The sequence below is a fragment of the Lissotriton vulgaris genome, chromosome 11 (assembly GCF_964263255.1).
Source record: "Lissotriton vulgaris chromosome 11, aLisVul1.2, whole genome shotgun sequence".
Classification (NCBI taxonomy): Eukaryota; Metazoa; Chordata; class Amphibia; order Caudata; family Salamandridae; genus Lissotriton; species Lissotriton vulgaris.
The window spans coordinates 482,207,216-482,233,858 of NC_141699.1; the positions used below are offsets into that span (position 1 = coordinate 482,207,216).

The following is a 26,643-nucleotide window of genomic DNA, read 5'->3' on the forward strand; positions in this document are numbered from 1 at the left end:
CAAATGGTGTTCATGCAAAATCACACTACGCTGCAAGCAGGATTTGAACCTGCGCAGGGAAACCCCATTGGATTTTGAGTCCTACTCCTTAACCACTCGTCCATCGCAGCTCCCTGAGAATGATGTCACTGTTGTCGAATACGAGCCTTACGCTGCTCACGTCAGGCCAGGACTTAAAAATTAAAGTAACGGCAGGATGGGGCACGTACCAGCAGTGCCCTATATACCCCACTTATTTTGAATGCTTTCATACAATTAATAAAAATAGCAACACGCATCACTCAAAGTGAGTGACAGGGCACAGATGAGCGGTAATCAATCACTGCGCACTTCTACGCTCTTTTCCCTATATAACGGCGGTGGCAACAAGCCCTTAAGTGTACTCAGAAAGAGTCCATAAGCCTAAACAAGACACGCTTCATAAACATTTTTTACTCTTTTTATGACTTGTCTAGATCAGGCAGGACAGGTCCAGACTACGAACCCTTCCAAGCCACCTGTTCTCTAAAACACTTCCTGGGTGTGGAAATTGTCTCAATGTTTACATCTAGTTTGAGTTTTTGCAGTTTAACTCTGTGACTTGATGAGGATTGCGTAATGAGAAGTGAACGTTTACTTAACTAAACCAAATGGTGTTCACGCAAAATCTCATGACGCTGCAAGCAGGATTCAAACCTACGCGGGGGAAACCCCATTGGAGTTCAATTCCAACACCTTAACCACTCGGCCATCGCAGCTGCGTGAGTATGATGTCACAGTTGTCGTATACAAGCCATGCGCTACTCATGTCAGGTCGAGACCTAAAAAATAAAGTAACGGAAGGACGGGGCACATACCAGCAGTGCCCTTTTGTCCTCACTTATTTCGCATACTTTCATACAATCAATAAAAATAGCAATATGCATCACTCAAAATGAGTGACAGGGCACAGATGAGCGGTAATCAATCACTGCACATTTCTACCCTCGTTTCCATATATTACGGCGGTGGCAACGGGCCCTTAAGTGTACTCAGAAAGAGTCCAAAAGCCTAAACAAGACACGCTTCATAAAAAAATTACTCATTTCGTAACTTGTATAGATCAGGCAGGATAGGTCCAGACTACAAACCCTTCCGAGCCACCTGCTCTCTAAAACACTTCCTAGGTGTGGAAATTGTTTCAATGTTTACATCTAGTTTGAGTTTTTGCCATTTAACTCTGTGACTTGATGAGGATTGCGTAACGAGAAGTGAACATTTCCTTAACTAAACCAAATGGTGTTCATGCAAAATCACACTACGCTGCAAGCAGAATTTGAACCTGCGCAGGGAAACCAGATTGGATTTCGAGTCCAACGCCTTAACCACTCAGCCATTGCAGCTGCATGAGTATGATGTCACTGTTGTCGTATACGAGCCATACGCTGCTCACGTCAGGCCGAGACCTAAAAATTAAAGTAACGGCAGGACGGGGCACGTACCAGCAGTGCCCTGTATCCCCCACTTATTTTGAATGCTTTCATACAATTAATAAAAATAGCAACAAGCATCACTCAAAGTGAGTGACAGGGCACAGATGAGCGGTAATCAATCACTGCGCATTTCTACCCTCTTTTCCCTATTATTAAGGCAGTGGTAACGGGCCCTTAAGTGTACTAAGAAAGAGTCCAAAAGCTTAAACAAGACACGCTTCATAAAAAAAATAATTACTCTTTTCATGACTTGTCTAGATCAGGCAGGACAGGTCCAGACTACGAACCCTTCCGAGCCACCTGCTCTCTAAAACACTTCCTGGGTGTGGAAATTGTCTCAATGTTTACATCTAGTTTGAGTTTTTGCCGTTTAACTCTGTGACTTGATGAGGATTGCGTAACGAGGAGTGAACATTTGCTTAACTAAACCAAATGGTGTTCATGCAAAATCTCATGACGCTGCAAGCAGGATTCGAACCTACGCGGGGAAACCCCATTAGATTTCAAGTCCAACACCTTAACCACTCAGCCATCGCAGCTGCATGAGTATGATGTCACTGTTGTCGTATACGAGCCATGCGCTACTCATGTCAGGCCGAGACCTAAAAAATAGAGTAACGGAAGGACGGGGCACGTACCAGCAGTGCCCTGTTGTCCTCACTTATTTTTCATGCTTTCATACAATTAATAAAAATAGCAATACGCATCACTCAAAGTGAGTGACAGGGCACAGATGAGCGGTAATCAATCACTGCACATTTCTATCCTCGTTTCCCTATATTACGGCGGTGGCAACGGGCCCTTAAGTGTACTCAGAAAGAGTCCAAAAGCCTAAACAAGACACGCTTCATAAAAAAAAGTACTCTTTTCATGACTTGTCTAGATCAGGCAGGACAGGTCCAGACTACGAACCCTTCCGAGCCACCTGCTCTCTAAAACACTTCCTGGGTGTGGAAATTGTCTCAATGTTTACATCTAGTTTGAGTTTTTGCCGTTTAACTCTGTGACTTGATGAGGATTGCGTAACGAGAAGTGAACATTTACTTAACTAAACCAAATGGTGTTCATGCAAAATCTCATGACGCTGCAAGCAGGATTCAAACCTACACGGGGAAACCCCATTGGATTTCAAGTCCAACACCTTAACCACTCGGCCATCGCAGCTGCATGAGTATGATGTCACTGTTGTCGTATACGAGCCATGCGCTACTCATGTCAGGCCGAGACCTAAAAAATAAAGTAACGGAAGGACGGGGCACGTACCAGCAGTGCCCTGTTGTCTTCCCTTATTTCGCATACTTTCATACAATTAATAAAAATAGCAATACGCATTTCTCAAAGTGAGTGACAGGGCACAGATGAGCTGTAATCAATCACTGAACATTTCTACCCTCGTTTCCCTATATTACGGCGGTGGCAACGGGCCCTTAATTGTACTCAGAAAGAGTCCAAAAGCCTAAACAAGACACGCTTCATAAAAAAAAATTACTCTTTTCGTAATTTGTCTAGATCAGGCAGGATAGGTCCAGACTACAAACCCTTCCGAGCCACCTGCTCTATAAAACACTTCCTAGGTGTGGAAATAGTTTCAATGTTTACATCTACTTTGAGTTTTTGCCATTTAACTCTGTGACTTGATGAGGATTGCGTAACGAGAAGTGAACATTTCCTTAACTAAACCAAATGGTGTTCATGCAAAATCACACTACGCTGCAAGCAGGATTCGAACCTGCGCAGGGAAACCCCATTGGATTTCGAGTCCAACGCCTTAAACACTCGGCCATCGCAGCTGCATGAGTATGATGTCACTGTGGTCGTATACGAGCCATGCTCTGCTCATGTCTGGCCGAGACCAAAAAAATAAAGTAACGGAAGGACGGGGCACGTACCAGCAGTGCCCTGTTGTGCTCACTTATTTTCATGCTTTCATACAATTAATAAAAATAGCAACATGCATCACTCAAAGTGAGTAAAAGGGCACAGATGAGTGGTAATCAATCACTGCATGTTTCTACCCACTTTTCCCTATATTACGGCGGTGGTAACGGGACCTTAAGTGTACTAAGAAAGAGTCCAAAAGCCTAAACAAGACATGCTTCATAAAAAAAAGTACTCTTTTCATGACTTGTCTAGATCAGGCAGGACAGGTCCAGACTATAAACCCTTCCGAGCCACCAGCTCTCTAAAACACTTCCTGGGTGTGGAAATTGTCTCAATGTGTACATCTAGTTTGAGTTTTTTCCATTTAACTCTGTGACTTGATGAGGATTGCGTAACGAGAAGTGAACATTTACTTAACTAAACTAAATGGTGTTCATGCAAAATCACACTACGCTGCAAGCAGGATTCGTACCTGCGCAGGGAAGCCAGATTGGATTTCGAGCCCAACGCCTTAACCACTCAGCCATCGCAGCTGCATGAGTATGACGTCACTGTTGTCGTATACGAGCCATACTCTGCTCACGTCAGGCCGAGACCTAAAAATTAAAGTAACAGAAGGACGGGGCACGTACCAGCAGTGCACTGTTGTCCTCACTTATTTTGCATGCTTTCATACAATTAATAAAAATAGCAACAAGCATCACTCAAAGTGAGGGACAGGGCACAGATGAGCGGTAATCAATCACTGCGCATTTCTACCCTCTTTTCCCTATATTACGGCGGTGGTAACGGGCCCTTAAGTGCACTAAGAAAGAGTCCAAAAGCTTAAACAAGACACGCTTCATAAAAAAAATAATTACTCTTTTCATGACTTGTCTAGATCAGGCAGGACAGGTCCACACTACGAACCCTTCCGAGGCACCTGCTCTCTAAAACACTTCCTGGGTGGGGAAATTGTCTCAATGTTTACATCTAGTTTGAGTTTTTGCCGTTTAACTCTGTGACTTGATGAGGATTGTGTAATGAGAAGTGAACATTTACTTAACTAAACCGAATGGTGTTCATGCAAAATCTCATGACGCTGCAAGCAGGATTCGAACCTACGCAGGGAAACCCCATTGGATTTCGAGTCCAACGCCTTATCCACTCGGCCATCGCAGCTGCATGAGTATGAAGTCACTGTTGTAGTATACGAGCCATACTCTGCTCATGTCAGGCCGAGACCAAAAAAATAAAGTAACAGAAGGACGGGGCACGTACCAGCAGTGCCCTGTTGTCCTCACTTATTTTGCATGCTTTCATACAATTAATAAAAATAGCAATACGCATCACTCAAAGTGAGTGACAGGGCACCGATGAGCGGTAATCAATCACTGCACATTTCTATCCTCGTTTCCCTATATTACGGCGGTGGCAACGGGCCCTTAAGTGTACTCAGAAAGAGTCCAAAAGCTTAAACAAGACACGCTTCATAAAAAAAAGTACTCTTTTCATGACTTGTCTATTTCAGGCAGAACAGGTCCAGACTACGAACCCTTCCGAGCCACCTGCTCTCTAAAACACTTCCTGGGTGTGGAAATTGTCTCAATGTTTACATCTAGTTTGAGTTTTTGCAGTTTAACTCTGTGACTTGATGAGGATTGCGTAATGAGAAGTGAACATTTACTTAACTTAACCAAATGGTGTTCATGCAAAATCTCATGCCGCTGCAAGCAGGATTCGAACCTACGCGGGGAAACCCCATTGGATTTCAAATCCAACACCTTAACCACTCGGCCATCGCAGCTGCGTGAGCATGATGTCACTGTTGTCGTATACGAGCCATGCGCTACTTATGTCAGGTCGAGACCTAAAAAATAAAGTAACGGAAGGACGGGGCACATACCAGCAGACCCTGTTGTCCTCACTTATTTTGCATGCTTTCATACAATTAATAAAAATTGCAATACGCATCACTAAAAGTGAGTGACAGGGCACAGATGAGCGGTAATCAATCACTGCACATTTCTATCCTCGTTTCCCTATATTACGGCGGAGGCAACGGGCCCTTAATTGTACTCAGAAAGAGTCCAAAAGCCTAAACAAGACACGCTTCATAAAAAAAGTACTCTTTTCATGACTTGTCTAGATCAGGCAGGACAGGTCCAAACTACGAACCCTTCCGAGCCACCTACTCTCTAAAACACTTCCTGGGTGTGGAAATTGTCTCAATGTTTACATCTAGTTTGAGTTTTTGCCTTTTAACTCTGTGACTTGATGAGGATTGCGTAACGAGAAGTGAACATTTACTTAACTAAACCAAATGGTGTTCATGCAAAATCTCATGACGCTGCAAGCAGGATTCGAACCTACACGGGGAAACCCCATTGGATTTCAAGTCCAACACCTTAACCACTCAGCCATCGCAGCTGCATGAGTAGGATGTCACTGTTGTCGTATACGAGCCATGCGCTACTCATGTCAGGCCGAGACCTAAAAAATAAAGTAACGGAAGGATGGGGCACGTACCAGAGGTGCCCTGTTGTCCTCACTTATTTTGCATGCTTTCATACAATTAATAAAAAGAGCAATACGCATCACTCAAAGTGAGTGACAGGGCACAGATGAGCGATAATCAATCACTGCACATTTCTATCCTCGTTTCCCTATATTACGGCGGTGGCAACGGGCCCTTAAGTGTACTCAGAAAGAGTCCAAAAGCTTAAACAAGACACGCTTCATAAAAAAAGTACTCTTTTCATGACTTGTCTAGATCAGGCAGGACAGGTCCAGACTACGAACCCTTCCGAGCCACCTGCTCTCTAAAACACTTCCTGGATGTGGGAAATTGTCTCAATGTTTACATCTAGTTTGAGTTTTTGCCGTTTAACTCTGTGACTTGATGAGGATTGCGTAACGAGAAGTGAACATTTACTTAACTAAACCAAATGGTGTTCATGCAAAATCTCATGAAGCTGCAAGCAGGATTCGAACCTACACGGGAAAACCCCTTTGGATTTCAAGTACAACACCTTAACCACTCAGCCATCGCAGCTGCATGAATAAAATGTCACTGTTGTCGTATACGAGCCATGCGCTACTCATGTCAGGCCGAGACCTAAAAAATAAAGTAACGGAAGGACGGGGCACGTACCAGCAGTGCCCTGTTGTCCTCACTTATTTCGCATACTTTCATACAATTAATAAAAATAGCAATACGCATTTCTCAAAGTGAGTGACAGGGCACAGATGAGCGGTAATCAATCACTGAATATTTCTACCCTCGTTTCCCTATATTACGGCGGTGGCAACGGGCCCTTAATTGTACTCAGAAAGAGTCCAAAAGCCTAAACAAGACACGCTTCATAAAAAAAATTACTCTTTTCGTAACTTGTCTAGATCAGGCAGGATAGGTCCAGACTACAAACCCTTCCGAGCCACCTGGTCTCTAAAACACTTCCTAGGTGTGGAAATAGTTTCAATGTTTACATCTAGTTTGAGTTTTTGCCATTTAACTCTGTGACTTGATGAGGATTGCGTAACGAGAAATGAACATTTACTTAACTAAACAAAATGGTGTTCATGCAAGATCACACTACGCTGCAAGCAGGATTCAAACCTGGCAGTGAAACCAGATTGGATTTCGAGTCCAACGCCTTAACCACTCAGCCATCGCAGATGCATGAGTATGATGTCACTGTTGTCGTATACGAGCCATACGCTGCTCACGTCAGGCCGAGACCTAAAAATTAAAGTAACGGCAGGACGGGGCACGTACCAGCAGTGCCCTGTATCCCCCACTTATTTTGAATGCTTCCATACAATTAATAAAAATAGCAACAAGCATCACTCAAAGTGAGTGACAGGGCACAGATGAGCGGTAATCAATCACTGCGCATTTCTACCCTCTTTTCCCAATATTACGGCGGTGGTAACGGGCCCTTAAGTGTACTAAGAAAGAGTCCAAAAGCCTAAACAAGACACGCTTCATAAAAAAATAATTACTCTTTTCATGACTTGTCTAGATCATGCAGGACAGGTCCAGACTACGAACCCTTCCGAGCTACCTTCTCTCTAAAACACTTCCAGGGTGTGGAAATTGTCTCAATGTTTACATCTAGTTTGAGTTTTTGCCGTTTAACTATGTGACTTGATGAGGATTGCGTAACGAGAAGTGAACATTTACTTAACTAAACCAAATGGTGTTCATGCAAAATCTCATGACGCTGCAAGCAGGATTCGAACCTTCACGGGGAAACCCCATTGGATTTCAAGTCCAATGTCTTAACCACTCGGCCATCGCAGCTGCGTGAGTATGATGTCACAGTTGTCGTATACTAGCCATGCACTACTCACGTCAGGCCGAGACATAAAAAATAAAGTAACATAAGGACGGGGCACGTACCAGCAGTGCCCTGTTGTCCTCACTTATTTTGCATGCTTTCATACAATTAATAAAAATAGCAATACGCATCACTCAAAATGAGTGACAGGGCACAGATGAGCAGTAATCAATCACTGCACATTTCTATCCTTGTTTCCCTATATTACGGCGGTGGCAACGGGCCCTTAAGTGTACTCAGAAAGAGTCCAAAAGCTTAAACAAGAAACGCTTCATAAAAAAAAGTACTCTTTTCATGACTTGTCTAGATCAGGCAGGACAGGTCCAGACTACGAACCCTTCCGAGCCACCTGCTCTCTAAAACACTTCCTGGGTGTGGAAATTGTCTCAATGTTTACAGCTAGTTTGAGTTTTTGCCGTTTAACTCTGTGACTTGATGAGAATTGCGTAACGAGAATTGTACATTTACTTAACTAAACCAAATGGTGTTCATGCAAAATCTCATGACGCTGCAAGCAGGATTCGAACGTACGCGGAAAAACCCCATTGGATTTCAAGTCCAACACCTTAACCACTCGGCCATCGCAGCTGCATGAGTATGATGTCACTGTTGTCGTATACGAGCCATGCTCTGCTCATGTCAGGCCGAGACCAAAAAAATAAAGTAACGGAAGGACGGGCCACGTACCAGCAGTGCCCTGTTGTCCTCACTTATTTTGCATGCTTTCATACAATTAATAAAAATAGCAACATGCATCACTCAAAGTGAGTAAAAGGGCACAGATGAGTGGTAATCAATCACTGCATGTTTCTACCCACTTTTCCCTATATTACGGCGGTGGTAACGGGCCCTTAAGTGTACTAAGAAAGAGTCCAAAAGCCTAAACAAGACATGCTTCATAAAAAAAAGTACTCCTTTCATGACTTGTCTAGATCAGGCAGGACAGGTCCAGACTATAAACCCTTCCGAGCCACCAGCTCTCTAAAACACTTCCTGGGTGTGGAAATTGTCTCAAAGTGTACATCTAGTTTGAGTTTTTTCCATTTAACTCTGTGACTTGATGAGGATTGCGTAACGAGAAGTGAACATTTACTTAACTAAACCAAATGGTGTTCATGCAAAATCACACTACGCTGCAAGCAGGATTCGAACCTGCGCAGGGAAACCAGATTGAATTTCGAGTCCAACGCCTTAACCACTCAGCCATCGCAGCTGCATGAGTATGATGTCACTGTTGTCGTATACGAGCCATACTCTGCTCACGTCAGGCCGAGACCTAAAAATTAAAGTAACAGAAGGACGGGGCACGTACCAGCAGTGCCCTGTTTTCCTCACTTATTTTGCATGCTTTCATACAATTAATAAAAATAGCAACAAGCATCACTCAAAGTGAGTGACAGGGCACAGATGAGCGGTAATCAATCACTGCGCATTTCTTCCCTCTTTTCACTATATTACGGCGGTGGTAACGGGCCCTTAAGTGTACTAAGAAAGAGTCCAAAAGCTTAAACAAGACATGCTTCATAAAAAAAATAATTACTCTTTTCATGACTTGTCTAGATCAGGCAGGACAGGTCCAGACTACGAACCCTTCCGAGCCACCTGCTCTCTAAAACACTTCCTGGGTGTGGAAATTGTCTCAATGTTTACATCTAGTTTGAGTTTTTGCCGTTTAACTCTGTGACTTGATGAGGATTGCGTAATGAGAAGTGAACATTTACTTAACTAAACCAAATGGTGTTCATGCAAAATCTCATGATGCTGCAAGCAGGATTCGAACCTACGTGGGGAAACTATATTGGATTTAAAGTCCAACGCCTTAACCACTCGGCCATCACAGCTGCATAAGTATGATGTAACTGTTGTCGTATACGAGCCATGCTCTGCTCATGTCAGGCCGAGACCAAAAAAATAAAGTAACGGAAGGACGGGGCACATACCAGCAGTGCCCTGTTGTCCTCACTTATTTTGCATGCTTTCATACAATTAATAAAAATAGCAACATGCATCACTCAAAGTGTAGTGAAAGGGCACAGATGAGTGGTAATCAATCACTGCATGTTTCTACCCACTTTTCCCTATATTACGGCGGTGGTAACGGGCCCTTAAGTGTACTAAGAAAGAGTCCAAAAGCCTAAACAAGACATGCTTCATAAAAAAAGTACTCTTTTCATGACTTGTCTAGATCAGGCAGGACAGGTCCAGACTACAAACCCTTCCGAGCCACCAGCTCTCTAAAACACCTCCTGGGTGTGGAAATTGTCTCAATGTTTACATCTAGTTTGAGTTTTTTCCATTTAACTCTGTGACTTGATGAGGATTGCGTAACGAGAAGTGAACATTTACTTATCTAAACTAAATGGTGTTCATGCAAAATCACACTACCCAGCAAGCAGGATTCGAACCTGCGCAGGGAAACCAGATTGGATTTCGAGTCCAACTCCTTAACTACTCAGCCATCGCGGCTACATGAGTATGATGTCACTGTTGTCGTATACGAGCCATACGCTGCTCACGTCAGGCCGAGACCTAAAAATTAAAGTAACGGCAGGACGGGGCACGTACCAGCAGTGCCCTGTATCCCCCACTTATTTTGAATGCTTCCATACAATTAATAAAAATAGCAACAAGCATCACTCAAAGTGAGTGACAGGGCACAGATGAGCGGTAATCAATCACTGCGCATTTCTACCCTCTTTTCCCTATATTACGGCGGTGGTAACGGGCCCTTAAGTGTACTAAGAAAGAGTCCAAAAGCCTAAACAAGACACGCTTCATAAAAAAATAATTACTCTTTTCGTGACTTGTCTAGATCATGCAGGACAGGTCCAGACTACGAACCCTTCCGAGCCACCTGCTCTCTAAAACACTTCCTGGGTGTGGAAATTGTCTCAATGTTTAAATCTAGTTTGAGTTTTTGCCGTTTAACTCTGTGACTTGATGAGGATTGCGTAACGAGAAGTGAACATTTACTTAACTAAACCAAATGGTGTTCATGCAAAATCTCATGATGCTGCAAACAGGATTCGAACCTATGCGGGGAAACCCCATTGGATTTCAAGTCCAATGTCTTAACCACTCAGCCATCGCAGCTGCGTGAGTATGATGTCACAGTTGTCGTATACTAGCCATGCACTACTCACGTCAGGCCGAGACATAAAAAATAAAGTAACAGAAGGACGGGGCACGTACCAGCAGTGCCCTGTTGTCCTCACTTATTTTGCATGCTTTCATACAATTAATAAAAATAGCAATACGCATCACTCAAAGTGAGTGACAGGGCACAGATGAGCGGTAATCAATCACTGCACATTTCTACCCTCGTTTCCCTATATTACGGCGGTGGCAACGAGCCCTAAATTGTACTCAGAAAGAGTCCAAAAGCCTAAACAAGACACGATTCATTAAAAAAATTACTCTTTTCGCAACTTGTCTAGATCAGGCAGGACAGTTCCAGACTACGAACCCTTCCGAGCCACCTGCTCTCTAAAACACTTCCTGGGTGTGGAAATTGTCTCAATGTTTAAATCTAGTTTGAGTTTTTGCCGTTTAACTCTGTGACTTGATGAGGATTGCGTAACGAGAAGTGAACATTTCCTTAACTAAACCAAATGGTGTTCATGCAAAATCACACTACGCTGCAAGCAGGATTCGAACCTGCGCAGTGAAACCCCATTGGATTTCGAGTCCAACGCCTTAACCACTCAGCCATCGCAGCTGCATGAGTATGATGTCACTGTTGTCGTATACGAGCCATACTCTGCTCATGTCAGGCCGAGACCAAAAAAATAAAGTAACAGAAGGACGGGGCACGTACCAGCAGTGCCCTGTTGTCCTCACTTATTTTGCATGCTTTCATACAATTAATAAAAATAGCAATACGCATCACTCAAAGTGAGTGACAGGGCACCGATGAGCGGTAATCAATCACTGCGCATTTCTACCCTCTTTTCCCTATATTACGGCGGTGGTAACGGGCCCTTAAGTGTACTATGAAAGAGTCCAAAAGCTTAAACAAGACACACTTCATAAAAAAAATAATTACTCTTTTCATGACTTGTCTAGATCAGGCAGGACAGGTCCAGACTACGAACCCTTCCGAGCCACCTGCTCTCTAAAACACTTCCTGGGTGTGGAAATTGTCTCAATGTTTACATCTAGTTTGAGTTTTTGCCGTTTAACTCTGTGACTTGATGAGGATTGCGTAATGAGAAGTGAACATTTACTCAACTAAACCAAATGGTGTTCATGCAAAATCTCATGACGCTGCAAGCAGGATTTGAACCTACATGGGGAAACTCCATTGGATTTCAAGTCCAACGCCTTAACCACTCGGCCATCGCAGCTGCGTGAGTATGATGTCACAGTTGTCGTATACGAGCCATGCACTACTCACGTCAGGCCGAGACATAAAAAATAAAGCAACAGAAGGACAGGGCACGTACCAGCAGTGCCCTGTTGTCCTCACCTATTTTGCATGCTTTCATACAATTAATAAAAATAGCAATACGCATCACTCAAAGTGAGTGACAGGGCACAGATGAGCGGTAATCAATCACTGCACATGTCTATCCTCGTTTCCCTATATTACGTCGGTGGCAACGGGCCCTTAAGTGTACTCAGAAAGAGTCCAAAAGCTTAAACAAGACACACTTCATAAAAAAAGTACTCTTTTCATGACTTGTCTAGATCAGGCAGGACAGGTCCAGACTACGAACCCTTCCGAGCCACTTGCTCTCTAAAACACTTCCTGGGTGTGGAAATTGTCTCAATGTTTACATCTAGTTTGAGTTTTTGCCGTTTAACTCTGTGACTTGATGAGGATTGCGTAACGAGAAGTGAACATTTACTTAACTAAACCAAATGGTGTTCATGTAAAATCTCATGACGGTGCAAGCAGGATTCCACCCTAGCGGGGAAACCCCATTGGATTTCAAGTCCAACACATTAACCACTCGGCCATCGCAGCTGCATGAGTATGACGTCACTGTTGTCGTATACGAGCCATGCGCTGCTCATGTCAGGCCGAGACCTAAAAAATAAAGTAACGGAAGGACGGGGCACGTACCAGCAGTGCCCTGTTGTCCTCACTTATTTCGCATACTTTCATACAATTATTAAAAATAGCAATACGCATCACTCAAAGTGAGTGACAGGGCACAGATGAGCGGTAATCAATCACTGCACATTTCTACCCTCGTTTCCCTATATTACGGCAGTGGCAACAGGCCCTTAATTGTACCCAGAAAGAGTCCAAAAGCCTACACAAGACACGCTTCATAAAAAAAATTACTCTTTTCGTAACTTGTCTAGATCAGGCAGGATAGGTCCAGACTACAAACCCTTGCGAGCCACCTGCTCTCTAAAACACTTCCTAGGTGTGGAAATAGTTTCAATGTTTACATCTAGTTTGAGTTTTTGCCATTTAACTCTGTGACTTGATGAGAATTGCGTAACGAGAAGTGAACATTTCCTTAACTAAACCAAATGGTGTTCATGCAAAATCACACTACGCTGCAAGCAGGATTCGAACCTGCGCAGGGAAACCCCATTGGATTTCGAGTCCAACGCCTTAACCACTCGGCCATCGCAGCTGCATGAGTAGGATGTCACTGTTGTCGTATACGAGCCATACTCTGCTCATGTCAGGCCGAGACCAAAAAAAAAAATGAACAGAGGACGGGGCACGTACCAGCAGTGCCCTGTTGTCCTCACTTATTTTGCATGCTTTCATACAATTAATAAAAATAGCGACATGCATCACTCAAAGTGAGTGAAAGGGCACAGATGAGTGGTAATCAATCACTGCACATTTCTATCCTCGTTTCCCTATATTACGGCGGTGGCAACGGGCCCTTAAGTGTACTCAGAAAGAGTCCAAAAGCTTAAACAAGACACGCTTCATAAAAAAAATAATTACTCTTTTCATGACTTGTCTAGATCAGGCAGGACAGGTCCAGACTACGAACCCTTCCGAGCCACCTGCTCTCTAAAACACTTCCTGGGTGTGGAAATTGTCTCAATGTTTACATCTAGTTTGAGTTTTTGCAGTTTAACTCTGTGACTTGATGAGGATTGCGTAATGAGAAGTGAACGTTTACTTAACTAAACCAAATGGTGTTCACGCAAAATCTCATGACGCTGCAAGCAGGATTCGAACCTACGCGGGGAAACCCCATTAGATTTCAAGTCCAACACCTTAACCACTCAGCCATCGCAGCTGCTTGAGTATGATGTCACTGTTGTCGTATACGAGCCATGCGCTACTCATGTCAGGCCGAGACCTAAAAAATAAAGTAACGGAAGGACGGTGCACGTACCAGCAGTGCCCTGTTGTCCTCACTTATTTCGCATACTTTCATACAATTAATAAAAATAGCAATACGCATCACTCAAAGTGAGTGACAGGGCACAGATGAGCGGTAATCAATCACTGCACATTTCTACCCTCGTTTCCCTATATTACGGCGGTGGCAACGAGCCCTTAATTGTACTCAGAAAGAGTCCAAAAGCCTAAACAAGACACGATTCATTAAAAAAATTACTCTTTTTGCAACTTGTCTAGATCAGGCAGGATAGGTCCAGACTACAAACCCTTCCGAGCCACCTGCTCTCTAAAACACTTCCTAGGTGTGGAAATAGTTTCAATGTTTACATCTAGTTTGAGTTTTCGCCATTTAACTCTGTGACTTGATGAGGATTGCGTAACGAGAAGTGAACATTTCCTTAACTAAACCAAATGGTGTTCATGCAAAATCACACTACGCTGCAAGCAGGATTCGAACCTGTGCAGTGAAACCCCATTGGATTTCGAGTCCAACGCCTTAACCACACAGCCATCGCAGCTGCATGAGTATGATGTCACTGTTGTCGTATACGAGCCATACTCTGCTCATGTCAGGCCGAGACCAAAAAAATAAAGTAACAGAAGGACGGGGCACGTACCAGCAGTGCCCTGTTGTCCTCACTTATTTTGCATGCTTTCATACAATTAATAAAAATAGCAATACGCATCACTCAAAGTGAGTGACAGGGCACCGATGAGCGGTAATCAATCACTGCACATTTCTATCCTCGTTTCCCTATATTACGGTGGTGGCAACGGGCCCTTAAGTGTACTCAGAAAGAGTTCAAAAGCTTAAACAAGACACGCTTCATAAAAAAAAGTACTCTTTTCATGACTTGTCTAGATCAGGCAGGACAGGTCCAGACTACGAACCCTTCCGAGCCACCTGCTCTCTAAAACACTGCTTGGGTGTGGAAATTGTCTCAATGTTTACATCTAGTTTGAGTTTTTGCCGTTTAACTCTGTGACTTGATGAGGATTGCGTAACGAGAAGTGAACATTTACTTAACTAAACCAAATGGTGTTCATGCAAAATCACACTACCCTGCAAGCAGGATTCGAACCTGCGTAGGGAATCCCCTTTGGATTTCGAGTCCAACGCCTTAACCACTCAGCCATCGCAGCTGCATGAGTATGATGTCACTGTTGTCGTATACGAGCCATGCGCTACTTATGTCAGGCCGAGACCTAAAAAATAAAGTAACGGAAGGACGGGGCACGTACCAGCAGTGCCCTGTTGTCCTCACTTATTTCGCATACTTTCATACAATTAATAAAAATAGCAATACGCATCACTCAAAGTGAGTGACAGGGCACAGATGAGCGGTAATCAATCACTGCACATTTCTACCCTCGTTTCCCTATATTACGGCGGTGGCAACAGGCCCTTAATTGTACTCAGAAAGAGTCCAAAAGCCTAAACAAGACACGCTTCATAAAAAAAATTACTCTTTTCGTAACTTGTCTAGATCAGGCAGGATAGGTCCAGACTACAAACGCTTCCGAGCCACCTGCTCTCTAAAACACTTCCTAGGTGTGGAAATAGTTTCAATGTTTACATCTAGTTTGAGTTTTTGCCATTTAACTCTGTGACTTGATGAGGATTGCGTAACGAGAAGTGAACATTTCCTTAACTAAACCAAATGGTGTTCATGCAAAATCACACTACGCTGCATGCAGGATTCGAACCTGCGCAGGGAAACCCCATTGAATTTCGAGTCCAACGCCTTAACCACTCGGCCATCGCAGCTGCATGAGTATGATGTCACTGTTGTCGTATACGAGCCATGCGCTACTCATGTCAGGCCGAGACCAAAAAACATAAAGTAACGGAAGGACAGGGCACGTACCAGCAGTGCCCTGTATCCCCCACTTATTTTGAATGCTTTCATACAATTAATAAAAATAGCAACAAGCATCACTCAAAGTGAGTGACAGGGCACAGATGAGCGGTAATCAATCACTGCGCATTTCTACCCTCTTTTCCCTATATTACGGCGGTGGTAACGGGCCCTTAAGTGTACTAAGAAAGAGTCCAAAAGCCTAAACAAGACACGCTTCATAAAAAAAATAATTACTCTTTTCGTGACTTGTCTAGATCATGCAGGACAGGTCCAGACTATGAACCCTTCCGAGCCACCTGCTCTCTAAAACACTTCCTGGGTGTGGAAATTGTCTCAATGTTTACATCTAGTTTGAATTTTTGCCGTTTAACTCTGTGACTTGATTAGGATTGCGTAATGAGAAGTGAACATTTACTTAACTAAACCAAATGGTGTTCATGCAAAATCTCATGACGCTGCAAGCAGGATTCGAACCTTCGCGGGGAAACTCCATTGGATTTCAAGTCCAACGCCTTTACCACTCGGCCATCGCAGCTGCGTGAATATGATGTCACAGTTGTCGTATACGAGCCATGTACTACTCACGTCAGGCCGAGACATAAAAAATAAAGTAACAGAAGGACGGGGCACGTACCAGCAGTGCCCTGTTGTCCTCACTTATTTTGCATGCTTTCATACAATTAATAAAAATAGCAATACCCATCACTCAAAGTGAGTGACAGGGCACAGATGAGCGGTAATCAATCACTGCACATTTCTATCCTCGTTTCCCTATATTAAGGCGGTGGCAACGGACCCTTAAGTGTACTCAGAAAGAGTCCAAAAGCTTAAACAAGACACGCTTCATAAAAAAAAGTACTCTTTTCATGACTTGTCTAGATCAGGCAGGACAGGTCCAGACTACGAACCCTTCCGAGCCACCTGCTCTCTAAAACACTTCCTGGGTGTGGAAATTGTCTCAATGTTTACATCTAGTTTGAGTTTTTGCCGTTTAACTCTGTGACTTGATGAGGATTGCGTAACGAGAAGTGAACATTTACTTAACTAAACCAAATGGTGTTCATGCAAAATCTCACGACGCTGCAAGCAGGATTCGAACCTACGCAGGGAAACCCCATTGGATTTCAAGTCCATCACCTTAACCACTCAGCCATCGCAGCTGCATGAGTATAATGTCACTGTTGTCGTATACAAGCCATGCGCTACTCATGTCAGGCCGAGACATAAAAAATAAAGTAACGGAAGGACGAGCACGTACCAGCAGTGCCCTGTTGTCCTCACTTATTTCGCATACTTTCATACAATTAATAAAAATAGCAATACGCATCACTCAAAGTGAGTGACAGGGCACAGATGAGCGGTAATCAATCACTGCACATTTCTACCCTCGGTTCCCTATATTACGGCGGTGGCAATGGGCCCTTAATTGTACTCAGAAAGAGTCCAAAAGCCTAAACAGGACACGCTTCATAAAAAAAATTACTCTTTTCGTAACTTGTCTAGATCAGGCAGGATAGGTCCAGACTACAAACCCTTCCGAGCCACCTGCTCTCTAAAACACTTCCTAGGTGTGGAAATAGTTTCAATGTTTACATTTAGTTTGAGTTTTTGCCATTTAACTCTGTGACTTGATGAGGATTGCGTAACGAGAAGTGAACATTTCCTTAACTAAACCAAATGGTGTTCATGCAAAATCACACTACACTGCAAGCAGGATTCGAACCTGCGCAGGGAAACCCCATTGGATTTCGAGTCCAACGCCTTAACCACTCGGCCATCGCAGCTGCATGAGTATGATGTCACTGTTGTCGTATACGAGCCATGCTCTGCTCATGTCAGGCCGAGACCAAAAAAATAAAGTAACGGAAGGACGGGGCACGTACCAGCAGTGCCCTGTATCCCCCACTTATTTTGAATGCTTTCATACAATTAATAAAAATAGCAACAAGCATCACTCAAAGTGAGTGACAGGGCACAGATGAGCGGTAATCAATCACTGCGCATTTCTACCCTCTTTTCCCTATATTACGGCGGTGGTAACGGGCCCTTAAGTGTACTAAGAAAGAGTCCAAAAGCCTAAACAAGACACGCTTCATAAAAAAAATAATTACTCTTTTCGTGACTTGTCTAGGTCATGCACGACAGGTCCAGACTATGAACTCTTCCGAGGCACCTGCTCTCTAAAACACTTCCTGGGTGTGGAAATTGTCTCAATGTTTACATCTAGTTTGAGTTTTTTCTGTTTAACTCTGTGACTTGATGAGGATTGCGTAACAAGAAGTGAACATTTACTTAACTAAACCAAATGGTGTTAATGCAAAATCTCATGACGCTGCAAGCAGGATTCGAACCTACGCGGGGAAACCCCATTGGATTTTAAGTCCAACGCCTTAACCACTCGGCCATATCAGCTGCGTGAGCATGATGTCACAGTTGTCGTATACGAGCCATGCACTACTCACGTCAGGCCGCGACATAAAAAATAAAGTAACAGAAGGACGGGGCACGTACCAGCAGTGCCCTGTTGTCCTCACTTATTTTGCATGCTTTCATACAATTTATAAAAATAGCAATACGCATCACTCAAAGTGAGTGACAGTGGAGTTCTGGACTTTTTGGTTCCGTCCAGAGGTGTCAGGGATAACACCCGAAGACCCCGGAGTTCTACCTGTCTCGGTGCACAAATAAACAGAAACACGGGCTTCTCGATGGTGGCGTCAAAGACCAAAGGTTTATTACTGCAGGGACACAGAAGTCACAGAAACTACACACGGGCAGTATCTAGGAGCCTGTTCGATTTGTACAAGAAGGGTTGCTCCTTATATACTAAATATTGGCCTTCAGGCAAATTCTTCACAATGTTAGTACATTCCCAAACCTTTGTGTCCTAAACAATAAATATTTGGCGTTGCACAGGAATCGTCGATAATATCTGATGTCAAACATTACGGAGAGGGGTTCCACTATTCCATCACAATCCCACGTCAACATTTCATTCAAGAGCCGGACCGCCTCATCGTAAATTTCGTTACCTCTCCCTAATAAAGGCCCAGAAGGAAAGGAGCATAGCCAGGTGCAGAAGATAGAAAAGCAGGATAAGAGATGTTTGTGGGTCGTAAATGGGCAAGGATACCAGCTTCGGCCGCCTAATCATGATCAGGCCAACGAACACGAGAACCAGTATAGCAGGAACGGCCTCAGGCAGAGGAGGCAGCCTTTGTCGAGTCATGCAGCCACGGCATGTTCTTTTCTAAGGTGCACGTGTCACTAGAGAGGTGAATCGCCGGCTAAGCCTACGTGTCCTTAATCGAAATGAAGTTATCAGAGGTCATTGCGTGTTCATTGTCTATGTGAGGGCAAGAAACACAAAATGGCTGCCATGATCTAAGATGGATGCCATGGGTAGATCAGAAATGTGTTTGTAACAGGAGTACTTTTGCTCGTAGCATAGCGAAAACACCAGGATATGCTAAATGGACCATTTGCGGTTCGCTGATACCAAAATTATGTATTTACGACAATGTTGACAACACAGGTTCAAATCGTCACGGAACCTCAGACCCTCCTTTTGCCCTTACATAGGCAATTACTCAGTCTATGTCAGAGTCTAGTTCTATGCTCATCAGGTCAGTGACATGTTGCTGTATCATCATCCTTTCTCGCGCCTTTTCTCCAAACGCAGGTGGTTTTCTGAAACAGGTTGGAGCACAGAGACTACACAGAGCGGGACCACACTGGATAATCAGGCAGCATGAGAATAGGAATACTAAGATGACACCAATGACCATCAGAACCTTCCATCCCCACGCTGATATCAGAGTCCAAAACCACTCCATGAAGGACCAGTTTCCCTTGTCTACGTGTATAGAGTCGGAAATCTTGTGTAGCTTAGAGATCGCCTCATAGACTGTTGGAGCATTATTGGGAATAAAAACACAGCAGCTCGATTGGATCATTCTGCATACCCCACCTCGATCTGCAAGTATCACGTCTAGAACCATACGGTTCTGCAACGTCATGAGTCGATCCGCCTGAAGCTCAGCTGTAAAGTTGCTAAGGGCACCAGCAGTTTCGGTAATAGTAGATTCAACTACCCGTGTTAGCTGACGTATGTTTCTACTATTGGCCATAGGCCCCCAGAACGGAAGGAAACCTTTGAAGAAGTCTCCAGCTTCCTGACCAGCGGTATCTTCCTTGCTGAAGACACCTCTTGCTACTCTGGTCTTGTGATAGTCTGAAGAAGCAGTGTACGTTGGAGGCAACAGTCGAGCAATATAACATGAACCTGAAAAGTCAGCAGGCAACCATGTATACGCTCTGTCTTGACAAATGAAGTAGGTACCCCTAGCAGTAAGGAAGGCAGGGGAGGAGTTAGACGGAAACACATAAGTCTCAACGCACTCACTCCTCCCTAGCTGAGCTCTCGGATTTCTCCCATTTCCTTGCAAACAGACCTGACCTTGGTGAGGTACGACCCAGATTGGAGTGGAGCTTTTACGCTTGCTTTCTCCCAAACTAAGGCGATACTCTGTAGAGTTCCAACTCAAATATACTCGTAATTCATCTCTAGGGTAAGATGGAGTATTATTGACGTCCTTGATCATGTCAATAATTCCCTGGACTAAAGCTTTGTTGGCAGAGTTATATTTAGTGGAACGTGGTGGACGCGGAGGATAGGTTTCAAGGGCATAGGCAAAAATGGTCTGAAAGGCCTGAAATGATACATTATAGCTAAAAGGCAAAACCAGGTAGGGAATGCCTTTATCCATAGTGTGGGGTATCAAGCCACACACCCAGCAGTCTGTAGTGTTAACTACCAGTTGGTGTTGGTGCAAGAGCTGTACAAATGTGTTATTGATAAATTCTGAGCGTCGAGCTTGCTCATGTTCAGGAAACGAGTGAAAAGAATGCATAGAAGAAACAGTAGAAGTAGTAGGATCGAGGGGAGGTACTGTAGTTACTGGCATAAAAATCAAATTCACACCAAAGACGATTCCACCCACCAACGTTATCAAAACAATTAAAAATGTAATGGCACATTGCATCAGAAAACATTTGCTATGAAGAATTCTGTAAAGTCTGTTTCTGCGAACATAAATTACATTTTCTCGTTGCAGCTCAGGAAGCTCCATCTTCTACAATCCGCTCGCGACCACTGATGATGTGTACGTAGATGAAAATGCCTCCATCAGCCCTGGGAGTTCCCAGAACTAACAGAAAGATCGACCTTGTGTCTGACCCCCGCAGATTCAACTAGGCACACAGCCACGACCCTACGGCTACCCAGACGGCAAGGCAATTTTAAAACAATAAAACAATAGCAAACTTCCTGGCTGGAGGCAAAGTGTCAAAATTTAAATGTGTAAAAATAGGCAGTTTCCTGCTTTATTTGTCCATATTGCGAGACCGTAAATTGTATCTCAGTTTTGCAGGAACTGTTTGATCTGGAAACAGTGTATTTTCAGCAGAGGTTGTAATGTTCAAGTTCGCAGATGGCAAAGTTTCTTCTGATGCAGAGGGCAAGTGTTCAGGAGTCAAAGAAGTAGTTTCAGGAGGAGAGCCAGAGTTCGATGTGTCAGTTATTAGTTCGGCATCGCTGAAAGGGATAAACCTGGGTGTTCATTCAAACTCAGAGGCACCAATTCCCTTCTTCACCCAGTTATCATAAGGAAGTGGCAGGGGCACACGTTTGACGTGCGTCGTGTGAATCCAGTTCTTGCGGCCGGCCACACGAATAGCAGTTCTCGTCGCCAGCAGCACTTGATAGGGGCCGACAAATCTGGGTTGAAGATTTTTCGTCCTCGCAAAGTTGCGCACAACAACGTGGTCCCCTGGTTTCAGCTGATGACCTGGACTCTCCGGTGGCTTTGGCAATGCATCGAAAACCTGTTGGTGAATAAGACTCAATTTAGCAGTCAAGTCGTAAAGGTAATCAATTAACATTGGATATTCTAGAGAACAGAATTCTTTTGGCCTTGGCACTCCCCAAACGTTAGCGGGACGACCAAAAACTATCTCATAAGGACTAAGCCCTACTCTAGAATGTACAGTCGCTCTCGTGGATAACAAAGCCAAGGGTAGTGCGTCTGGCCAGGACAAACCCGTGGATGCCTGTATTTTAGCAAGTTTTAGCTTAAGGGTGCCATTGTAACCCTCAACTAAACCAGCAGACTGGGGATGGTTTGCACTGTGAAATTTCTGCTTGATCCCTAAACCGGCACACACACTCTGCATAACTTTCCCTACAAACTCACTTCCGTTATCTGACCATACAATCCGTGGCATTCCATACCTAGGGAAGTATTCCTTGAGAAGGATTTTGGCAGTTGATAGGGCAGTGTTGTCCTTCAGTGGATATGCTTCGATCCACCTGGAGAAAGCACAAACTACCACTAGGACGTATTTTAGGTTGTTGCAACGATCCATGTGAATGAAGTCTAACTGAATCACTTCAAAGGGACAAGAGGGAGGAGCGAAGGGACCAGCAGGCGTGGGGACTCCCTTGCCAGGATTATGCATCAGGCATACCATACAATTTTTCACCACTCTCTCTGCACATTTACTAATCCCATCATTCTTCCAGACTGGAGCCAACATCTTACAAATCCCTTTAGAACTAATGTGTGCTGCTCCATGTGCCATCGTCACTACTGCAAGCACATACGCATCAGGCAACATCCAACGCTGTTGTTCTGACAAATCAATCCAACACCCACTCGAGTCCAATTTACCCGTACTCTCTTTCCATGCAAGCTTTTCCTCCTCAGTCACCTCTTTCTGAATTTCTTTCACACTTTCCACTGTGTCCTCACACATTCCAGACTCGGAAATCCATCTTGCAGACGTTGCAACATACATTCTACTCATCATATTTCTAGCTGTCTGTTTAGCGGTTTCATCAGCAAAAGCATTCCCACGACCAACATCATCCGTGATTGCTTTATGAGCACTGCATTTCACAATCGCAACTTCAGTCGGCAAGGTTAGAGATTCCAACAAGTCGTTAACTAGCTGACCATGTTGAATCTTAGTCCCATGGGACGTAATGAAACCTCTTTCTTTCCACAAACGGCCAAAACTATGGGCCACGCCGAATGCGTACTGACTATCTGTGAACACATTCACTCTCTTTCCCTTTGCTAAAACACACGCTCTCGTTAGAGCGATTAATTCTGCAGCTTGGGCAGAATTCTGACTCACTCTTGCGGTCTCCACAATCGTACTCAAAGTCGTTACTGCGTAAGCAGCAGTCACATCACCATTCTCCAATTTAAAGCATGACCCATCAACATACAACGTGCCATCTGGATCTGACAACGGAGTGTCTTTTAAATCAATTCGTCCTTTTGTCTCCTCCTCGGTTCTGAAACAGCAATCGTGGGGTTCAGAATCACTCGACTCTTGATTAGCCGGCAACAATGTTGCTGGATTCAATACATTGCATCTTTTGATCTGTATATGACTTGCTAGCAGTGTCAGCTCGTAGCCAGATAATCTAGCACTGGTAAGGTGTTGCGTCTTGGTTCGGTTCATGAGTGTATCCACAGCATGAGGAACCATGACCACTAGCATGTTGTTCATCACCAAACCAGCAGATTGTCGAATAGAAGCCGCAGCTGCCGCTGTAGCTCTCAAACAACTAGGCAACGCTCTAGCTACCGGATCTAATGTTGATGAAAAATACGCACAAGGGCGTTGTTTATCACCAAATCTCTGTGTCAGAACACTCAACGCGCAACCTTCTCTCTCGTGAACATAGAGCGTGAATAGCTTACTGTAATCGGGTGTACCCAATACAGGAGCTGAACATAGTGCATTACGTAACTCAGAAAAACTCTCCTGACATTCAGCAGACCATGGCACCGGACTCGGAACACCTTTCCCAGTCAAAGCTACCAATGGTTTTGCCAAAAGAGAAAAATTTGGGATCCACTGCCTACAGTACGAGGTAATACCTAAAAAGGCACGTACTTCTCTCTGTGTGCGGGGAACACTCATCTGCGTAATTGCTTTTATTCTCTCTGGGGTCAACTTCCTTCCCTCCTTTGACAAGAGATGACCTAGGTAGGTCACTTCTTGGCAGCAGTATTGCATTTTCGAAGGTGACACCTTATGATTCAAATTAGACAAATGATGCAATAACGAAATTGTAGCTGCTTTGCAAGTTTCCTTGTCATCGGCAGCCACTAGAAGGTCATCTACATACTGCACTAGGGCAGAACCAGGAGGAAGTACAAAGGAATCTAACTGGCTTTTTAATGCCTGACTGTAAATGGATGGACTTTCACAATAGCCTTGTGGAGCACGTTTAAACCTGAAGCTTCGACCTCCTAGAGAGAAGCCGAAAATATCTCTGCTTTCCTCGGCTATTGGAATGCTGAAAAAGGCATTCTTCAAGTCGATAACTGAAAACCATGTAGCTGTGGCAGGAATCAACGTTAACAATGCAGTAATGTCTGGAACCACAGGCAACTGCGGAACCACGATTTTATTAACCTCTCTGAGATCGATAACAAACCTATACACTGGAGGCTTTGAAGGATCAGTATGTTTCAAAATTGGTAATACAGGACTGTACAGACATTTCCTCTAGTTTCCTCAACCACACCTTTCTTAATCAAATCTTGCACAATCAATAAAAGTGCACGTTCACCTTCACTAGAAATTTTGTATTGAGGAATTCGTGGAAATTTGACATTTGCTTTCAAAGTGACTACATATGGTGGTATTTCCAAAAGGCCTACATCATTAGGACCAGTCGCCCAAAGAGTATCAGGGAGTGAACGCAGCTCTGGCGGGAGTGCATCCATTGACAAGTACATCGGAGAGGTGATTCTTTTACCCAACGTAAGCTGTACTCCTTCCGGAGAACAGTACAATGTCGCATATAGTCGTTTTAACAAGTCTAAACCAAGCAGATTTTCATTACAACCTGTCGTCAAAATCAAAGGTGCTTTCAATTGACGGGGTCCAACAGAAATAGACAAAGGACCAGATACAGGGTTGTAAACAGGGGCGCCTGAAAAACCTACAGAAACATTTGTTAAGCCGGACAAAGGTGCGCCAGGGAGTTTCACATGAATGATAGAACTTTTTGCGGCACCAGTATCCAACAGAAACGGTTCGACTACACCTGATGTTGCTACTGCGACATAAGGCCCACTCTGATCCACTGGAACTGATACTACTCTCTCTCTCTGTCCATGGCTGTCCTAGTATTCAGTTTGCTGAAATCCCTCATCATTTTCACAATAGTCTTCAACGTGATACTGTTGAGATCTATTCTGTTGAGCAGACTGTCCATTTCGCTGATCAAAGTGATTAGAAGGGCGATCGTTTGTTTGTGGAGGCATAGCACCTCGTCCTCAACCCCTAGAATTTTGCATGGAACCACCACGACCTCTTTGAGCTGCTGCAGCGTTATTCTGCGCAAAGATTGGACAGTCATTCTTATAATGACCCTCTTTCTTACAGTAGGCACACTGGTTCCACTGATATTGCGGCCTCGGTGAACTATAATCTGTCCTTTGATATGACCCTTGCTGTGCATTATTCTGATTCATGCGAGGCGGATATGCCTGTTGCAAAAGAACTTTAGTCTTTAAATCTTTCGTTTTCTTATCTGATTTCTCTTTCTCCTCTTTATCCCTATTTTCATAATACTGTGCAGTTGCAAGTATTTGCGCAGTTGTAGAGACAGCCCACGCACTCTCGGAATCTTTCAATTTATTACAGAGCTCTGGTAGCAGATTGTGTACAAATTTATCGACAAACAATCTCTGTCCTCCTTCTGTGCTCATATCCTGACCACTGTGATCTACAAAAGTCTCTTCGAACCTCGTGAAAAAGTCGGAGACACTTTCGTCTTTCTTCTGCCTGCATGCGGACAACTTGTCCCAATTAACGCGCAATGCTGGCATCAGAGTCTTTATTAATTCAATTATTCTACCTGGGAGATTAGCAATTAGAGGTTCGGGTTTGGAACCACCTATTTGCTGACCATCTGCTGCTATGATAGCTGCCCAATCACCACCTAGGGCAACTGGATGATTCTCTTTACGAATTTTAGCCCAAATTGGTTGCGGAACTACATTCCCAAATAACATGTCAATGTCCGCTAGATTCATTACACAAGCCTCAACTGTCTGCGCTAATTCCTTATAGTATCCGGCAGGATTCTTACGCGGATCTGGCAAGGCCTGTTTCACTGCTAACACTTCGGCTCGCTTCCACGGAATGTGTATCCACACTCTCTGGAATTGGGCCGGAGCGGCAACAACACCATTTAGTGCGTCAGCTTGCACAGCTTCACGCCAAATTGGTGGAACCTCCCTCATTGGATATTGGCGATTCTGCTTCGTACTACTCTTCTCTAACTCCCTTGGTGAACGGAGTGATGGATCATTCCTATAACTTAAAATTAGTTCCATCGCTTCCTTTATATTCTGACCAACTATCATACCAGCAGCAAACTCTTTTTGAACACTAATTAATTCTTCTAAATTTGAGTCAGAGTCATCTTCTTCTAATTCCTCACGTAAAAGAGAGCACATCTCGTCAAACACATATCGTTGTGTTGGTTCATTCCACTGCATAAATGTATCTAATACATCTCTAGTACTATATCTCCTACTCTTCGAAATCCATCTGAGAGCCGTGGAATCTAAGATTTCCCGTTCCTCAGTACTTGGGAGCTGACTACGTCTCTGTACAGTGTCAGAAGTAGGAGTCTTAATCAGATTTTTATAGAAGGTAGACAGAATGTTAGAGACAGAATCAGTGATTCTTCGACGAACAGA

At 44.0% G+C, this 26,643-nt stretch overlaps 16 non-coding genes across 16 annotated transcripts; all 16 read right to left on the minus strand.

Moving 5' to 3' along the window:
• Nucleotides 1–28: 28 nt before the first annotated feature.
• TRNAL-CAA (transfer RNA leucine (anticodon CAA)) lies at nucleotides 29–110 on the minus strand. The gene has a single exon. It is a non-coding gene; the product is annotated as a tRNA-Leu (tRNA).
• A 1,169-nt stretch (nucleotides 111–1,279) lies between these two features.
• Nucleotides 1,280–1,361, minus strand: TRNAS-CGA (transfer RNA serine (anticodon CGA)). Its single transcript has one exon. It is a non-coding gene; the product is annotated as a tRNA-Ser (tRNA).
• A 1,172-nt stretch (nucleotides 1,362–2,533) lies between these two features.
• On the minus strand, nucleotides 2,534–2,615 carry TRNAS-UGA (transfer RNA serine (anticodon UGA)). Its single transcript has one exon. It is a non-coding gene; the product is annotated as a tRNA-Ser (tRNA).
• A 544-nt stretch (nucleotides 2,616–3,159) lies between these two features.
• On the minus strand, nucleotides 3,160–3,241 carry TRNAS-CGA (transfer RNA serine (anticodon CGA)). Its single transcript has one exon. It is a non-coding gene; the product is annotated as a tRNA-Ser (tRNA).
• Nucleotides 3,242–4,411: 1,170 nt separating this feature from the next.
• On the minus strand, nucleotides 4,412–4,493 carry TRNAS-CGA (transfer RNA serine (anticodon CGA)). The gene has a single exon. It is a non-coding gene; the product is annotated as a tRNA-Ser (tRNA).
• A 543-nt stretch (nucleotides 4,494–5,036) lies between these two features.
• On the minus strand, nucleotides 5,037–5,118 carry TRNAS-UGA (transfer RNA serine (anticodon UGA)). Its single transcript has one exon. It is a non-coding gene; the product is annotated as a tRNA-Ser (tRNA).
• Nucleotides 5,119–5,659: 541 nt separating this feature from the next.
• Nucleotides 5,660–5,741, minus strand: TRNAS-UGA (transfer RNA serine (anticodon UGA)). Its single transcript has one exon. It is a non-coding gene; the product is annotated as a tRNA-Ser (tRNA).
• Nucleotides 5,742–8,785: 3,044 nt separating this feature from the next.
• Nucleotides 8,786–8,867, minus strand: TRNAS-CGA (transfer RNA serine (anticodon CGA)). Its single transcript has one exon. It is a non-coding gene; the product is annotated as a tRNA-Ser (tRNA).
• Nucleotides 8,868–11,290: 2,423 nt separating this feature from the next.
• On the minus strand, nucleotides 11,291–11,372 carry TRNAS-CGA (transfer RNA serine (anticodon CGA)). The gene has a single exon. It is a non-coding gene; the product is annotated as a tRNA-Ser (tRNA).
• A 1,794-nt stretch (nucleotides 11,373–13,166) lies between these two features.
• On the minus strand, nucleotides 13,167–13,248 carry TRNAS-CGA (transfer RNA serine (anticodon CGA)). Its single transcript has one exon. It is a non-coding gene; the product is annotated as a tRNA-Ser (tRNA).
• Nucleotides 13,249–14,418: 1,170 nt separating this feature from the next.
• On the minus strand, nucleotides 14,419–14,500 carry TRNAS-CGA (transfer RNA serine (anticodon CGA)). The gene has a single exon. It is a non-coding gene; the product is annotated as a tRNA-Ser (tRNA).
• Nucleotides 14,501–15,043: 543 nt separating this feature from the next.
• TRNAS-CGA (transfer RNA serine (anticodon CGA)) lies at nucleotides 15,044–15,125 on the minus strand. Its single transcript has one exon. It is a non-coding gene; the product is annotated as a tRNA-Ser (tRNA).
• Nucleotides 15,126–15,668: 543 nt separating this feature from the next.
• TRNAS-CGA (transfer RNA serine (anticodon CGA)) lies at nucleotides 15,669–15,750 on the minus strand. Its single transcript has one exon. It is a non-coding gene; the product is annotated as a tRNA-Ser (tRNA).
• Nucleotides 15,751–16,297: 547 nt separating this feature from the next.
• TRNAS-UGA (transfer RNA serine (anticodon UGA)) lies at nucleotides 16,298–16,379 on the minus strand. The gene has a single exon. It is a non-coding gene; the product is annotated as a tRNA-Ser (tRNA).
• Nucleotides 16,380–17,546: 1,167 nt separating this feature from the next.
• Nucleotides 17,547–17,628, minus strand: TRNAS-CGA (transfer RNA serine (anticodon CGA)). Its single transcript has one exon. It is a non-coding gene; the product is annotated as a tRNA-Ser (tRNA).
• Nucleotides 17,629–18,174: 546 nt separating this feature from the next.
• On the minus strand, nucleotides 18,175–18,256 carry TRNAL-UAA (transfer RNA leucine (anticodon UAA)). The gene has a single exon. It is a non-coding gene; the product is annotated as a tRNA-Leu (tRNA).
• Nucleotides 18,257–26,643: the final 8,387 nt, after the last annotated feature.